Source organism: Mustela nigripes, chromosome 2, assembly GCF_022355385.1.
Source record: "Mustela nigripes isolate SB6536 chromosome 2, MUSNIG.SB6536, whole genome shotgun sequence".
Lineage (NCBI taxonomy): Eukaryota > Metazoa > Chordata > Mammalia > Carnivora > Mustelidae > Mustela > Mustela nigripes.
Window position 1 is genome coordinate 143,645,734 of NC_081558.1, and position 17,446 is coordinate 143,663,179.

At 41.0% G+C, this 17,446-nt stretch overlaps 1 long non-coding RNA gene across 1 annotated transcript in view; it reads left to right on the plus strand.

The window, feature by feature from the left end:
* The window catches only part of LOC132010144 (uncharacterized), an 84,480-nt gene that overhangs the window by 65,502 nt on the left and 1,532 nt on the right, over window positions 1-17,446 (plus strand). The window contains exon 4 of the long non-coding RNA XR_009402175.1: window positions 2,883-3,102. This is a non-coding gene — a long non-coding RNA (uncharacterized LOC132010144). The remainder of the gene's footprint in view (window positions 1-2,882; window positions 3,103-17,446) is intronic.

Here is a 17,446-nt window from a genome sequence, read left to right on the forward strand (position 1 = left end):
AATGCTGTACTTCATTTTATAGCAACTAATCCCAAATGCACACAAAAGGTGCACTTGTATAGTACAGGAAAATATAATAATGTCCACTCTTTAAATAAAAAGACATGATCAAAGGAATCAATTAATTGACTGTATGCGAGCAGGGTCTTATAATCTAATCACCACCTAACAGGGAGACTGAGTAGGAGCGTGATATACTTAGACATTCATAAAAAAGCCAAAAACAGCCCTTGCCAAACATTACATATCAGACCCCTGTGGTGGAATAATATTTTAAGATATTAACCACAGGGGCCCCACCCAGCCCCAGGATTTTCCCATGGCCCTTCCTCCCACTCAAGCTCAATGCACTTTGCCTCGGGGCAGGAATGACATAGGGAGAGGAAAAGAAGCCTTTGTACTTCCAAAAGCCTAACCCACAGCAGGGACCAGAAAGAGCACAGGGCATAGGACAAAAGATTCCAGAAGAATAAATAATGACTCAGAGCCAGTTTTTTCCACCCTCCAAACTAGCTTTCCCAAATCCCCTGGGTTGCCAGGAGAAGAGGACTAGAAGGGAGTATAAAAAGCTGGGTTCCTGAAGAGGTGATCTGTGCCTGTCTTCCCTGGGGTCTGTTGTTGGGGGAATGCTGGAAACCCCATACAGATCTGAGGGATCCAAGTGCAGAAGGTGTGTATTCTTATTGCCCAAGTGGAATCCAAGTGGTGATAAGCCTCCCCCGTTTATCCAGCACTGGGCAGGAAGCAGGAGCAATGAAAGAAAATGGTTAGGTGGGGTGTCTGGGTTGATGAACCTGCAAGAGCCCCATAGAATTGCTCATGCTCCCAAACAGAAAAGGAAGATGCACTAAAAAGTGGGCCCAAGAGTGGACTGAGAGAAGCAAAAAGAGCCACACTTCGAGAGCCCCAGAGGTCAGAAATGGGGATGAGATAAACATACACGTGTGGACCAAGGGGAGGGAATACACATCTAAGCAGATGTCAGCCTAGTAGCTGTCCCTTCCCAGTGCCGTGACACAGTATTAGCCTCCTGGAACTTAGACCCAGTCTCACAGAGAAGGAGGAACTCTGAACGAATGTTAAGTTTCTAGCAGCAGGTAGGATGAAAGCTGAAGTATGAGTACAGTTAAAAAATAACAAAGAAAATTCTGCTTCTTGCATGGGTGGGTATATGGCCTGGGGTTTGTTGCCCACGTTATGATTTCCTACAGTGCAGGCTGTTAGTCTGTGGTGTATTCTAGTCTGTGGTGTATTCTACCTACCTGTTTCTTGGCCTCTCCTAAGCTGCACAACAAGACTTGTCTGGAGACTCTGGGTTTCCCTGCACAAATTCCCATGACCACTGCCAGTTCTAGGCACCGAGAAGCCTAGCAGTAGAATGGGCAAGGTGGCCTCACTCATTTGCGGGATATATGGCAACAAAAAAGCACCAATATATGAGAATTCTCAGCCTTCCTCTCCCAAGTTCATTGCAGTGGGTTCTGCCTTAACCCGTCCAGCTTTAATCATTCTAGTGCCTGCTGGGAGAGATCTGCCTTTGCCAGAGAGGTTCTTCAGGAGGCTTGTCTGTGGAACTGAAAGGCAAAAGGGAAAGGTGGAAGAATGTGAGAATCTCATTAGCATCCTGGGAAAGGAGTTTGCTGAGTAGTGGGGAAGTTTGCAAGGTGTGAAGCAAGTGGATGGAGAAGAAAAGGTAGCTTACAAATTATGTTTGTAATTTGCCCTAGACTAGTAAATTATGTTTACAAATTTGCCCTAGACTAGTATTGCTTTGCTTTGTGCTTGAGTAGTAAATTTGTCAGATATTTTGAAATTACTTTTAGATGGCTCAGACTGTACCACTTTTAGCTACAGTTTCAATAGAATCACCGTGACCTAGCCGCCACAATTCTCAATAATAACTCTTTTGAGTGGCAAGTTTCATTGCTCTTACTAGTAAGCAACAGCAAGCTACACATTCTCATGGATTTAAGCTTAAATGTCATTTATTTAAAAGTTTTTGGGTAACTCACAGAAACTGAAAGGCAGTAGAGAACTGGGCTTGGATCTATATATCTAGAATGATTCTGAAACCTTAACATGAGTCTTACAAGCTTTATCATATAGCTCATCTCAGTTTTCCTTTCCTTCACTAACTTTGTTTCCAAGGTGTGGCTGAGAGTCAAGTCCAGGTCATGCACCTGGGATCTTGGAAGGTGTATAATTGTCTTTATCAGCTTCATGGAGGGTGGTGGTGGACTCTCTCTGATACCTTAACCCGGAAAGAGGAGGAATGTTTCCAGAATTCTCCATTAGAGGGAGTCATTGGCTGAAAACCAGAAAGATGGGACTTGTCTACCACTGAGGTCAGCTACCTCAAAAGCCCTGCCTTTGGGCATCAGATTTCCTCTTTAGTACTTGTTAAAAAATGCAGATTCCATGTTCCTTCCTCTGAGCTACTGAATCTGAGTCTATGAGAATTGGGTCCTGGAACTGTAATTGTTTTTAACCAGCATCCCTAGTAATTTTTATGTACCTCAAGCTTTAATGTATACTCCCAACAGCAAACCTGATATTCACTCTAAAAATCCACATATGTTGGAAGCATTGTTGCCTTCCAACCTGGGGTAGTTGAGAGAAAAAGTATAACTCTATGGAGGTTGTCCTCTGTATAGCTTTGGAGTGTAATAGGTGTTAGTTTGGATCCTAGTTCTACCCTGTATAGCCCTGCAATTTTTCAAAAATTAATTTATCTCTCTGAGCCTTGGTTGATTTGCCTATAAAATGGGATAACAATAGTATTAATCCATATTAGTTAAAGTAGGACGAGCTATGCTGTTGTAACAAACAAATCCAAAGATTCAGTGACTTAAGGGAGTCAAAGTTTTTTTCTTGTTTCACAGGAAGGTACAGATGGATGGCTGTCCCTGGCAGCTCTCTCTGACCATGTGGGCTCCTTTCACTGGGCACAACTTGGAGTCAATTGCTTGCAGTTTTGTAGATGAAGAAGAGAAAGCAAAAAGGACATCGGGATCTTACATGACCAGGCTGAAAGGAGGCACCTACCTTTTGCCTGTATTCAATCTGTCAGAAGTCTGTGGTGTGACCAACCTAACTGCAAAGGTAGGCTGGGAAATGCTGTGAAACACACAGATTTGGTAGAACACCAATGGTTTCAACTACAATTATCTCATAGGATTATCATGAGGACAAAATGGGCTACATGTATGAAACACCTACAAATTTGTTTTCATTCCATTTTTTTTTTATTATTTGACAGAGATCACAAGTAGGCAGAGAGGCAGGCAGAGAGAGAGAGAGAGAGAGAGGAGGAAGCAAGCTCCCTGCTGAGCAGAGAGCCTGATGTGGGACTCGATCCCAGGACCCTGAGATCATGACCTGAGCTGAAGGCAGCGGCTTAACCCACTGAGCCACCCAGGCGCCCCTCATTCCATTTTTTTTTTTTTTTCTGTTTCTGCTCTAAAGGAGGAAAATGCCAGATGGTAGAGTTTTCATGGCTTTATTTACCACAAATAAAACATGCCTATGAGCTGCCTATTCGTTTACTTTGCTGTGCAGCCTCACAGTGGAACTGGTGACTATGATAACCAGCTGGGCAGTTCTTTCCTCAATGACTTTGTGGTTCTTGGAGGAAACCATTTTTTCAGCAATCTCTGCATAGTAAAGTCTGTTGCACATCAGCAGCACTTATAGCTCCATGGTGTTGTGGAACAGGAATTTCTGGAAGCCACTGGGCTGCACATACCTCATTTTCTTCTTATATCCATAACCAGTGCTAAGCATCACAATCTGGCCCTTGAATGTTCTCTGTATCCTGTTGTCAAATGTCTCTGGATTCCCACCAGTTACATTTAAAATTTTTTAATTAAAAATAACTTTGGATACAAAATTAATAGATGTTCAGTTACAGAAAAATTATCTAGTACATATAAGCAAAAGAGTAAAATAAAAATTAACTGTAATCCTCCACTTAGAAATAATAACTATTAAAATGTGAGTCTTTTCTTTTAAAAAAAAGATTTTATTTTACACATCAACTTAGAAACTTTTTTTTATTAGACATGGTGGTAGAGTATAACCTGCTTGAGTTGTCATTGGGTTCTCTTTCATATCATTATCCTTGTTTTTCTTTTTAAGATTTTATTTATTTATGACAGAGAGAGAGAGAGAGAGGGAACACAAGCAAGAGGGAGCTGGAGAGGGAGAAACAGGCTCCCTGGTGAGCAGGGAGCCCAATATAGGGCTCTATCCCAGAGTGCAGGGATCATGACCTGAGCTGAAGGTAGATGCTTAATGACTGAGCCACTCAGTCGCCCTTTCCATATCATTTTCCATAACTATGCAATTGTGAATGAGTGTTACAGGTATACTGTATTTTTTAAGCATTTCACCAATTGTTGGGCATTCTTACTACTATCATCAACTCTAAGAAGAAATGAACATTGTATGCTAAATTTTTACACTCACCCTTGGCTATTTCATTAATAGCCTGGGTTTTTCCACTTCCTTTGTGTCTCTGTGTTGGAGCTGGCTAGCTATGCTGGTCATTTAATCAGCCATGCAGACTGAAACCAGTGGAACAGGTTGAGTTTACTGCCGTAAAAACCAGCCAACCCTAGCTAGGACTCTTAAAATTATTGCTGTTCCCTGGGGATTATGCCCCCAGCTCAAAATTTCTGGCAGACACAGTGAGAAAACTGCTTTATAGGTTACCTCATATTCTTAAGAGAATACAGTGTCATCTTTGCCCTCGTCAAGAGGGCTATGCTACTATTTATACACCATGTTTTATACATGCTGGAAGGTGCCAAGTGTATTAAGTCAATGAGAGTCACTTGCACGATGCATATGGGATCAGGATATAAAATGACTTGAAGTCCTTTTTTTGTACAATGAATCTTCTTCTATAAAATCTACAGATCAGCTTCCAAACATAATTTTTTAAAAATCTGGCCAAAAAGTTTCATAAGAACTTTTATTCTTCTGTTAGTTCTTTGCTTACACTCACCTCTGGTTAAATGGGGCTCAAACAGAGGGGAGTAAAGCCCTTAAATGATGGTGCTACTCCCTCTTTTTAAAATGCACTCCCCCGGGGCGCCTGGGTGGCTCAGTGGGTTAAGCCGCTGCCTTCGGCTCAGGTCATGATCCCAGGGTTCTGGGATCAAGCCCCGCATCTGGCTCTCTGCTCAGCAGGGAGCCTGCTTCCTCCTCTCTCTCTGCCTGCCTTTCTGCCTGCTTGTGATCTCTCTCTGTTAAATAAATAAATAAAATCTTAAAAAAAATAAAAAAATAAAAAAATAAAATGCACTCCCCCAAAATAAAGAAAAGAAAGGGAAAAAGAAAGGAAAAGAAAAAAGTCCCAACCCCTTGATTGCGTATAGAGGATGAAGTCCTAACCTCTTAACACATAGGATTCCTTAGACTCATTCCTATGAGTCTAGCCCCAAACCTTTCCCTACAGCTTTCTCTCCTCCTCTTCACTTCTTTCTTAGTGTTACATGATGGATCTCAATACTTTGTGTCGCAATTGCTTTAAATATCTGTCTTCCACTCCCCATAACTTATCTTTTTAACCACAAAATACTGTTCCTCTCTTCTGTCTGTATGTAAGAACCTAGTACCTGCCATATAGTAGGCAATCAATAAATGCGTGTCACTAATAATAACTAACATATGATAAGAAGGACTAGCACTTACTATGTTTTTAGGAATTTATTTGTGTTGTCTCACTTAATCCTTGCAATAGGCCATGAACTTCGTACTATTATTATCCCCAGATGAGGAAACTAAGGCACAGAGGTTAAGCCAAGTCAAGATTACAACAATAAATAGAGGGTAGAAATGAAATTCAAACCCAGGCAGTAACTCTCTAAAATCCTAGTTCTTAACCTACAGCGAATGAAATTCATTACAGAATAAACAGTGTTGACCATATTCTGGGGAGAGAGACCACATGTGTGGAAGTAGATCAGTTTTTCTGATGGCTACACAAGTTCCACGGATTGACTGCTTATATTTAAATTCTGTTTTCACCACTTAGTGGCTTTATGAGTTTGGAAGAGTTATTTCAGTCTTCTAAGCCTCTATTTTCCCATCCATACAATGTGGAGAAAAGTGACCCCATTCTGATAAACATATAGCAACCATGAAATGATATAATCCTTATTAAGCACCTGACATTTCATAAGAGTGCAGTAAATACTGCCTACCCACAGCTATTATTACCAGATCATAAGACTTGTACTTACTGCAGTTTGCCATCTTGGAGTGAATATTTCAAATGCCTTGGCAAACAGGTCATTCATTCTTTAGTCACCTGCTTTGAGCTTGAGTCTGTGTCTGTGTATGTAGTGGTCACACAACATTACTCATGTTGTGTAAAAATGAAAAGGTTCCTAATCCACCTGGAAGTCCTCCAGAATGTTGTTCTGCACCAGCCATGTATGTTATAGCTTTTCAGGGCCACACCAAATAGGGCTGTGGTATCGCACTACCGAACAGCTTTTAGGGACCCTCTGGTTTCAGCGTTGTATGTATCAAAGATCAAGGCTCTTCTAGACCTCGGGGAGTCATGAAGTCATGGGTGTAGAGTAAGGGTTGGAGGCAGTTCTACCCAGCACCCAGAAAAAAGCTCTCCCTGCAACCCATCAGCTAATAAGACACCAGTACATGGCATCCACCCCGTAAGACTTTGAGCTTAACCTGCCAGAGACTAAATTCTCACTGGGCTCTTCTCCAACCAGGAGACAGCCAGGTGGGATTTGCCCATTACCTCATATCTCCTCTTGTTTTTATTTCTAGTGGGTCTAGGCAGCTCTGCCCTGAAAATATAGCTCTGACTAGAAGAAATACAATCTCCTTCCTTTCATCACCAAAGCTCCAAGTTCAAGCCAGAAGTAAACTGAACTTCTGTGAAGGAAAGGAAGAGATCAGCCTGATTCAGAAGGGTGTTGGGAGAAAAGAGAAGCAGACTATACAGCATGAGGGAATTCCAAAGACGAGGAAGCAATAGGCCATGGCAATGATGACAGCCAGGAAACCCAGAGCCCGCCTAAGTGGGCTCAGAACCTCTATCCTCAACTCAACCTAAATTCAGCTTGAGTCAGACTTTACTGGTGAAGAAGGGTGGAGGGCCCACTGTAATCTGCTTGGGATCTTGTGAGTCAGTAGAGGCCTATGAGGACCTGCATTGTTTCCTCTGTCATTTCAGAGGAAGTGGTCCCTGGGAGAGGTGCATAGACATAGAATTTTCATGTTGGAATCTATCCAGCTATGCTCCCTCTTTCCTCCTCTCCTTTCAGAGGGAATCCATTTGCCCAGGGTCACAAAGCTAATTTGTGGCAAAACATCGCTTCTAGTCTGTCATCCTCATAATGACATTTTCTGCCTCCTACAGCTGACTCACCCATGCCACTTCCATTTTACCCACTATTCATGCCTAATATAAGGGGGGCTGCATGTTGGAGACTGTGACCCTCCCTTGTGTGCTGCCAAATGGGAAACGGGACATATGACAGCATTTCTCAGGACATATCATGGCATCTGTATTTCCGACCACTTGTGGAAATCATTTTATTTTGGACTTCATATATGAAGTTATTTCTCGACCCAAAAAGGAGACCACAGAGCTCCCAGACCAGAGAGAAACTTCCAGGGCCCAGGGAGATGTTTTCGGTAATCAAACAGTTGGAAGGGCCAATAAAGTTGCAAAACATTTGATAAAGTCATTCATTTGCTACACATAGCTGATGATTATGAACATTTTTTTAGCAAGAAAAGAATCATTTTCAGAATGGCTCTAGTAACATTTATTGAGTGCTTACTGTATATAGGCAGTATTATTTCATCCTCAACCACGCCACCAAGCAGTTACTGTTACCCCCACTTCAAAGAAGAAGAAACTGAGGCATAGAAAGTTTAAGCAACTTGCCCAAACCCTTGCCAATAACAGTCTGACTCCAGAGCCTGCCTCTTCGTCATGCTTTTGTTAACTGTGTTGTCGTGTATCTCTTGCCTCATAGCATGGGTTTACTCACTCTCATTGAGTTCTATTCTCTTTATGAAGGCCTAAATCAAAGTACCCCTCAAGGTATTATTGTTGATTAACTCCTGAGCCAAATTTGTTTGTAACCATTCAGATGCTATGTTCAGGTAATTTTCAGTCCTTACAAAATACTGCAATACTGCTTTAAGATTTTTTTTCCTGTTTGAATGTACTACACTACATAACCAATATTAGCATGGTGGTATATTTTCTTCCTGCCATTTTCCTTTTTATTTAACATGTGTAGAGGAAGAAGAACTTTCTCCTCTATCCTCTTAGGTTAGCTCTGGGGCCCTGCAAATTAAACTGACAAAGAACAGGTGAACAGGAGAAGAAAAACCCCAGAGCTTATTTATGTATCCAATGTGCACATACACTGGCAGACTCAGTAATGAGTCACTCAAAGGAGTTGTCAGAATCTGGGGCTTATATACCGTCTTAATAAAGGATGAGAAATTTGTGGAGAAGTGCAAGACGAAAGAAAAAGGATTCGTGCTCAGGGGGGTGGTAAATTGTGGGAAGGTAAATAAATGGAGGAAACTACTGGAAGATAAGGGTTACTTCAGTATGATTTGTTTGTGCAGACCCATCGCAGGGCCAACTTTCTGTCTCCAATGATAATGACTGCTCTTCTGGTCCAGGAGCAGGGAGGGGGACACCTTCACAAAGGAAGATTTATATCCTGCTTTTAGGCAGATGGGGGAAGCCAGAAAGCTCTTTCTGTATTTGTTGCTTCTTAATTGTTATCAGCTCAAAGCAATTTTTATGCCAAGTTGGCATATTTTGGGGTGGCATATTTAGATTTCCTTCACATAATAAAAACTGTGGGGCACATTTAACTGCTTTCTCCCCTCCCTTGTTATATAATGTATTTTTGTATGTGTGGCTAAAGTCTTTTTGCTACCATTTTTCAATGAGTAAATAACATTTCATTGAATAGATCTATCATTATTTGCTCGTGATGATAAATAAATAGGGCACATAAAGCCCTAGTGATGATGAGATGTTTGGGCTGGTCCCAAACTCCTCGTGTTATCAATAACTACAGTATACTTCCTATTTTCTTTCCTAACCAGATGTAATTTATTCTGGGTTAGCAGGCATTTAATTCTCTTAAGTAGGCTAAAAGCATGCTTTATATCTTTGTTGACTTGAGGTAGGAAGGGTTTAAGGAGATGTGGATGGGCCATGAGCCAACCCAGAAGTCTCAGTAAGTTCAATGAACACCATGAAAGGCCTGCATAAATCAGGAGTGACAAGAGAAGCACGTTGCCACACCAACCAAGGGAATATGTACAAGTAATTTAGGAAGGCTGGAAATACTACCCAGTCTCAATGTCCTGGTTGGAGAAACCATTCCTATCACAGGGAACACTGGCCCTTTCACCCAGGAGAAATTTTTGATGATGACAAGATAATCACGATTCTCAGGTTATTCGGAGCATTCTCCATTTTTTCCAATAACCAAATGCACAGCACACATTACACACAAACACGTCCAGAAATGGCCATTTTCTGCTCATTCAAGCAGCAAAGAAAGGCGACCTTTGGATTAGGAGACAAGAAGATCTCAATTAAGACCTCGGTGTCATCCCTTCCCATCACAGCCCATAGGCTCTTACTCAACATGGCTATTTCTCAGTCTTCTCAGCTATTGAATGGGTATCTCATTTAAGGGAATGATTGAGTGGTTTAGAAACTTTTTGCAAACTACAAAACAGTACATAAATGCTAATTTTTATGTACTGTTGGAGCATTTTCAAATACTGGCTCTGTTATATAATGATTACCCATCTTGAGGCCTGAGGTAGAAGTGATTATATACCTACTTAACAGGGTATTTGGTGATCTGTAAAATGTGAGATATTGATAATGATTTTTATCTCCTGCTGTAGGAGATGCCAGAAGGTGTGTTATTTTACTCTCAGTTAGTCCCAGTGGTGTTCAGAGTTTGAGCTGTACCCCTCCAGGGGCCCAAGTAGCTATCCTCCCAAAAGAATAGGCATGCAGAAGACCCCCCCTACACACCCCACCTTCTTGCTGGGAAGGTGGGAGCCCATTTTACTCAGTTCCTATCTACTGGAGCCCTTGTATTCTTTCAACTGAGTGTCTCCTCTCAGTCCTCCTGCTGCCTGCCTAAACTCTGTCCATAGTATCTCTTGCTTCGTATATTATGATCACCTATTTGGTCTCCCTGCTTCTGGTTTCTCCTCATTTCAAACCATCCTACATATCACTGCCAGAAATTACATTTCTAAATAATGTCACATTTTGCCTCAAAATAATCTATTGTCTCCAAGTTGCTTGATGAATTAAGAACAAACTATGCTAACGTGGTATTCAAGACCATCTACAGAATGTTCATGTATCAGAGCCTACTAATTTGTCCTCTCTCTCCTCATTAATAAGAAATATTCTTTTCCTACTGAATGCTAGTACCAGACTTCAGGCTGCTCTGAGTAAGGACTACGTCCTCCAGCCTCCCTTTAATTGGATATGGTCACATGACTTACTTCTGCCAAGGAGATATAAGAAGTGACATGCACAACTTCCAGGAAGTATTGTAGAGGAAGACCATGCTTTTCATCCTTCCCTTACTTCTTTCTGCTGCCTAAGATGCCAGCGTGGTCACTGAAACCCAAATAGCCATTTGGAATCATAGAGGGAAGCCACATGCTGAAGATGACAGAGCATGGTTCCCTGACCTTGTGGAATACCACATCATTCCTGAATTGACTGTCTTGATACTACTTTTATATAGAGAAGAAAAAGGTTTATCTTAATTTTACATTTCCAAATATGCATTTTTTACAGCTCTATGAGGTATAATCTGATGTGAAAATATTGGGGTTCAGAGCAAACAGGAAAGAATTCTTGAGATGACTTTGGTGCAAAAAAGTGATTTTATTAAAGCATGGGGACAGGACCTGTGGGCAGAAAGAGCAGCACTGGGGTCATGAGGAGTGGCACATTATTCACTTTCAAGCTGGGAGAGGCTTAGGGATGGTGCAAGTCTCTAGCAAATTTTGGAAACAAGGTTTGCAGGATCTTGAGGGGGCTAGCCATTGTTAGGAAAAGGTCACTTATTACTGTCTAGTAAAACCTTACTCATGAGACCCTTCAGGTGTATATCAATGGGCCATATGCTTGGAAGACTTCTAGTATGTATCTTGAGGGGTAGAGATAAGTAGAATCCTGGAGGTTGGGACAATGTTAACAAAAAATTGCCTTTTTTTTTTTTTTAAAGATTTTTTATTTGTTTGAGAGAGAGAGCAGGAGGGAGAGGGAGAGAGAATTAGAAGCAGACTCCACACTGAGGACAGAGCCCCATGCAGGGCTCCCCAACGAGATCATGACCTGAGCCAAATCCAAGAGTGGGTGCTTAACGACTGAGCCACCCAGGAGCCCCTAAGATTGCCTTTTGCCTTCAGCAAAGGATCAACATCAAAGAAGCTGAGTTCTTAGAGGAAGTTCACTCTGCCTTTTCAAGGACTTGCCAGTGGGGTATAAGTAGTAAGAAAATTCACTTTTTTTTCTTTTGCCTTTGTTTCCCACATCATAATTGATGTGTAAAAAATGCACATATTTAATGTATATAACTTCATGGGTTTGGACATAATGTGATACTCATGAATCCATCATTGTAGTCAAGGTAATAGACATGTCCATCATTTCCAAAAGTTTTCTTGTGCCTCTTATTGTTGTAAGAACACTTAACATGAGATCTAGTGTCAATACATTTTTAAGTACACGATTCAGTATTTTTAACTAGAGGCACCAAGTTGTACAGCAGATCTCTACTCCTTATTCATCTCATATATCTAAGACTTTTTACTAAATAACTCCCATTTCCCTCTGCCTCCTGCAACCAGCTCCAGGCAACTACCATCCTGTTCTCCGCTTCTATGAGTTTCATTATTTTAGATCCCTCATATAAGGGGAGTCATTTGTCCTTCTGGCTTATCACTTAGCCTTATATCCTCTATATCCTCCAGATTCATCGGTGTTGTCATATATGACAGCATTTCCTTCTTTTTAAAGGCTAAATAATATTCCATTGTGTGAATTATACCTTTTCTTTATCCACTTATTTGTTGATACACATGTGGGTAATTTATATATCTTGGTTATTGTGAATAGTGCTACAATGAACACAGGAATGAAAATATCTCTTTATTTTGATTTTGATTATTTTGGATATATACCCAAAAGTGGGACTGCTGCTAAATATGTATTTTTTAATAACAGATGTGTTGAGATATAATTCTCAGATATAATATAAATTCTATAAATTTCACTGTTTAAAAGTGCCACCTTCTCATAGATTTGTTTTTATCCTTTGGACCCAGAACTTTCTTGTTTATTTATTATAGTTGGTCTTGTTTTATAATTATATGTACCTGTCACGTCTCGTCAACTCCTGTCCTATAGTACCTGGCACTTTTAGGACCTCAGCTGTTTACTTGTTAAGATTTTTGTACTGATTATATTTGTGATCATATGACAATATTGATTAAGCTCAAATTCCAAGATGAGCACAAATCAAATATATTTAAAACACTTACATATAATTGGACTTATTCCAAGAGAATGAATATTCTATTTAAGGCAACACATTAAATTTAAAGGAGCTTAGCAACATTAACAATAGAATTCAAAACAGGATCTTAACCAAATTGCCAATTGTTCTTTCACTATGCAGATTTCAGTCAAGGTACTGACAAAGACAAAAATAGGACATCTCTTATGGTAGCAATTCCATTTTGCAAATGAGGAAACTAAAGCTCAGAATTTAAAAAGTATTATCTCAGGAAATGGTACCTCATTATTAGATATTATTTAAAGATTTTAATCATAATCAGTTTCCTGCAGTTGTGAGAATCTTACTTCTTCCACATCAATCTACCCTTCCCAAAATTGGTCAGTAGAAGACTCCAGATGCTTGATTAACATATGGATGCTGGGCTCCCACCCAATGTCTATGAATTAGAATCTCTGGACATGAGGCTCAGGAAACTGCATTCTTACTAAGCTCCTCAGGAGACTGTGATGCCTGTGGAGTTTTGAGAACCTAACCAATACCTAATTAATGAACCCTAATTAATTAACATTAAATCAGAGGCTCCCATGGAACCTACCCTGTTCTTGGGCTCCACCCCCAAAGATTCTAAGGTAGGTAGCCAGTTTTGAAGACTATTCCACTTTATTTCCACTCATCAAGGCTCAACTATCCAGAGGTTTAAATTGTTTAGTGGGCTATGCGTTTGGATAAAAAATCAGTACTCAGAGATCAATTAAGGCACTGAATAATATCTGGAAATAGATAAGATTCCCTTATGTTCTTCATGGGCAGCCATCCCTACTTAGATGAAGAAAGTTGGAAAGATTTTTCAATAGAATTGCATCGGCTCCTTAAAAGACCATCGGGAAAACCTGTTAATTAAGAAAAACTAAGATTTTTGTCTGTATTGTATTGGAAGAGAACCACCTTGACACTCCAGGATGTGTCTCAAAAAGTGAAAGTCAAGGGAGGATGTTCATAGGACTTTAGGGCCTGGGATGGATGACTTGAAGGCAAGACTTGGAAGGCAGGAGACTGGGACTATTACACCTCAATGGCTTTGGGTTGTCAGGCTGGGAGGAGAGAGTCTTGAAGTTGAGCTTACTGAGCAAGCTGTTACTTTTGGTAAGTCATCTTAACCTCAGTCTTACTCTCTGGGAACAAGTATTTTCTGGAGCAAGTAGGTAAGTTATTTGGCCTGGTCCCAGGATTGCTAAACATGAGGAAAATGTTTCCACTTTCATTGAAATAAAAACATTTGCACAGAAACCTCAATTATCCCTAAAAATTCATTCCAAAATTTCACATGTTGTAAACCCTGTACCTGTGGTAGAAATCATTAACATTTGTATTTTATTTAACAGTTTACAGAAAGCATTCACACATTGTGTCTTTTGATACAACTTGTGAAGTAGTTATTGCCAGGTGATTTAATATTCCCATTTTACAGATAAAGAAATGAAAACTCAGGGAAGTTATGTAATTTATAAGTTATGTAAAGTGCTTTAGTTTTTAGGAAATTGAATCTAGCATTCAGACTCCAAAATCCATACTCTTTTAAAAGATTTTATTTATTCATTTGACAGAGATCACAAGTAGGCAGAGAAGCAGGCAGAGAGGGGGGTGGGTGGGAAGCAGGCTCCCTGCTGAGTAGAGAGCCTGACACAGAGCTCAATTCCAGAATCCTGAGACCATGACCTCAGAAGGTCAAAGACAGAGGCTCAACCCACTGACCCTCCCAGATGCCCCCCAAATCCATACTCTTAAACAGCACCACAAACAGGCTTTTTTTTTTTTTAAAAGATTTTATTTATTTATTTATTTGAGAAAGAGAGAAATAAGGGTGCCTACACAAGCACAATGTGGGGGAGGGACAAAGGAAGAAGGAGAAACGGACTAAGCAGACTCCCCGCAGAGCCAGGAGCCAGAGAGGAGACTGGCTGGGCTCAATTCTAGGACACCAGATCATGACCTGAGCTGAAGGCAGATGCCTAATCAACTGAGCCTCCCAGGCACCCCCAAACAGGTTTTATTATGTTACACTGTAGGCTTTTTTTTTTTTTTTAACTTGTGAAATCTGGGGATTGCCCTTAAAATTTGTTAACTTAATTTGGTCATAGGAATAATAGAAGGACTTCATTATAACTTGGCTAAAACTACAAACTAGAATCATGGATCCTAGAGAAGGAGCTTTAAACTAGTCAACAGTGGAGATAATTAGCAAAGTATAGATCAACTGAGAAGTAAGGAGTAAATGATGACTTGCTGAGTACCAAAAGCACCACATAGTACTTTTATCCTGTTTTTTTTTTCTTTTGAAGATTTTATTTATTTGACAGACAGAGATCACAAGTAGGCAGAGAGCCTGAACAGAGAGCTGAACAGAGAGCCCCATGCGGGGCTTGATCCCAGGACCCTGGGATCATGACCTGGGCGGAAGGCAAGAGGCTTTAGCCCACTGAGCCACCCAGGCGCCCCTATCCTGGTTTCTATTAGTTCCTAATGTAGACAGCCTAGAAGCAAGTTTTGTGGGTTCCACATTCAAGTACGTACCCTGCCCAGGCCTGACCAGGAAGTTATAAAGCTTTTCAAGTGGAAACCTATTGGTGGGGCTTAATGAGCCAAGTCATTTCCATTAAAGAAATGAACTATACCACATTTCCAAATATCCCCTTAAATTGCAAATTGATCAAAATGGGTCTTTTCAGATAAACAAATGCCATAATTCCTTCTGGATTAAAAATCACACTCTGTGATGATCTGGGTAAAAACAGCAGCAACACAAAGTCAAATACGGGACTATTTCACAACTCTCATGGGCATAAGGTATATAATGAACCATCTCTTAGAAACTGACTGTCCGAACAGATGAAGTAAATAACCACGGCTGCTCCAAGAGCAGAAGAAATCAATTGTTCAATGTGCTTTTCTCAAGTGGGGCCAATTCTCTAAACCAAAGACTCTCAGTCCTCATTGTCAAATCACCAGCAGAGCTTGGACAATTCCTGATGTTCACGTCTTACCCCAGACCATGTGAGTGTTAAAATTCCCCAGGTGATTCCAATGTGCTATCAGAATTTGTAACAGTGCTCTGAATCCGTGGTTCTCAAAGTGTAGTCCTTGGGCCAGCAGCATCACCAGCACCTGTGAGCTTGTTAGCAATGCAAATTTTCCAAACCCCACCCCAACCCCTCTGAATCAGAAATTCCAAGAGTAGGACCTAACAATCATTTTTTTTTTTTTTTCACAAGCTCTCCAGATGATTTTGGTATATGCTACAGCACTATTGACCAGTGCTGCTCTAAATAAAAATGCTATGTCTCTCCACCTGGAGCTTAAGGGAATACAAGCCTTACCTGCCCCAAACACTGTTTTGTCTAACAACAGAAGCCACTATTGACACAACTTCTAGGCTTCTGGGTTTAAATTGAACTTTGCAGGACCGTGCATAAACTGGGGCTTTAAGATAGAAGGGAACAACAGAAGTCCCCAGCCTCAACTCTGGAGCTGGTCCCATGCGGCAGGCTGATTCCATATGGAGCATCTACTGGGGACTATTGTCCATGACCCATAGCCAGCATTTGAGGTTTGCCTCCCTGCACACGGTATGCCTTCTTAGGACTGTGGCTGAGACTTTGTTTAGGGATCCACCTCTCCCCGACTTTCAGTCCCTGGGTGGAGCCCATGAGCCAGGCCATCACCTAAAGGCTTTGCACTGAGAACATTGACCCAGCCTTCCTCTGCCTTCCATCTACTCCGTCCTCCTGGCAACAGAAACATCACCCAGGATGGCCATCGGTTCCTCTGCCATGTACTTCCCGAACGTCATTTCCAGCGAGTTTCCCCTATACTAAACCCACTGCTGCTCACAAATCTTTAAATTCACTCATTTAAACATCCCATGTTCAGCCTCCACCCTTGGAGCAAGTCCCTTCTGCTATCCATGGCAAATCTCCCCAGATGCATTCCGGTACCTTTCTCTACCCCTCTTCTAAGAAACCTCAAGCTACTCAGTATCTGCCCTTGTTCTCTGCTAGCTTTTCAATCTTATTCTAGCAATTTGATCCTTTCAATCACCTGTTAAACATGTTCCAATCATTCTTAACTGAATTTTTTTTCCTATATGAAGATATTACAGGTGCTGTTCTATTCCCACCCCCTTTGCTCATTCTTCCCACCAAAGTCATCTGTGTTTCCTCTCTCGATTGGTACATCATTTGTTCCTTAGCCCTCTCTGGTCTGGTTTCTGTTCCCACCATACTAGTGTCTCCAGTGAGCTCCATGTGGAAAAATCCATTGGATGCTCTTCGGTCCTCATTGTCACTGACTTCCCAGAAGCATTTGCCACACTTGACCTCTCTCTTGCTCTACCTCCTTCCTTATTAGCCCTACCTGTTAATCCCCACTAGAAGATAAACTTCATGGAAACAGGGACCCTGTCTGTCTTGTACCTGCTGTATCTGTATCCTGAAACAATTCTGGCACATAGTAGGTGCTCATTAGATATTTATTCAGTGAACAAATGAATCAATTATGTAAATGCTTACTATAGTACATGATATAAAGTGCAACCTGGAGAAGAGCATATGAGGGGGGCTCTAACCTCATTTTAGGAAAAAACACTTGGGTCAGGAGACTTCTGGTTTCCATGAAGCCATACTCTCATACTCTTTTCTTTCCACCTTTCTAACCTCTCCTTTCCAATCTCCCTAGCCACATGCTTTCTCTTTCTCTCACCCTGATGTTTTGTGACTCTTCAGAAATTCTGCCCAGGACCTCTTCCTCACATTACATTCCTTCCATAGGTAACGTCAGCCCTGTCATTTACTATCTATTTACCC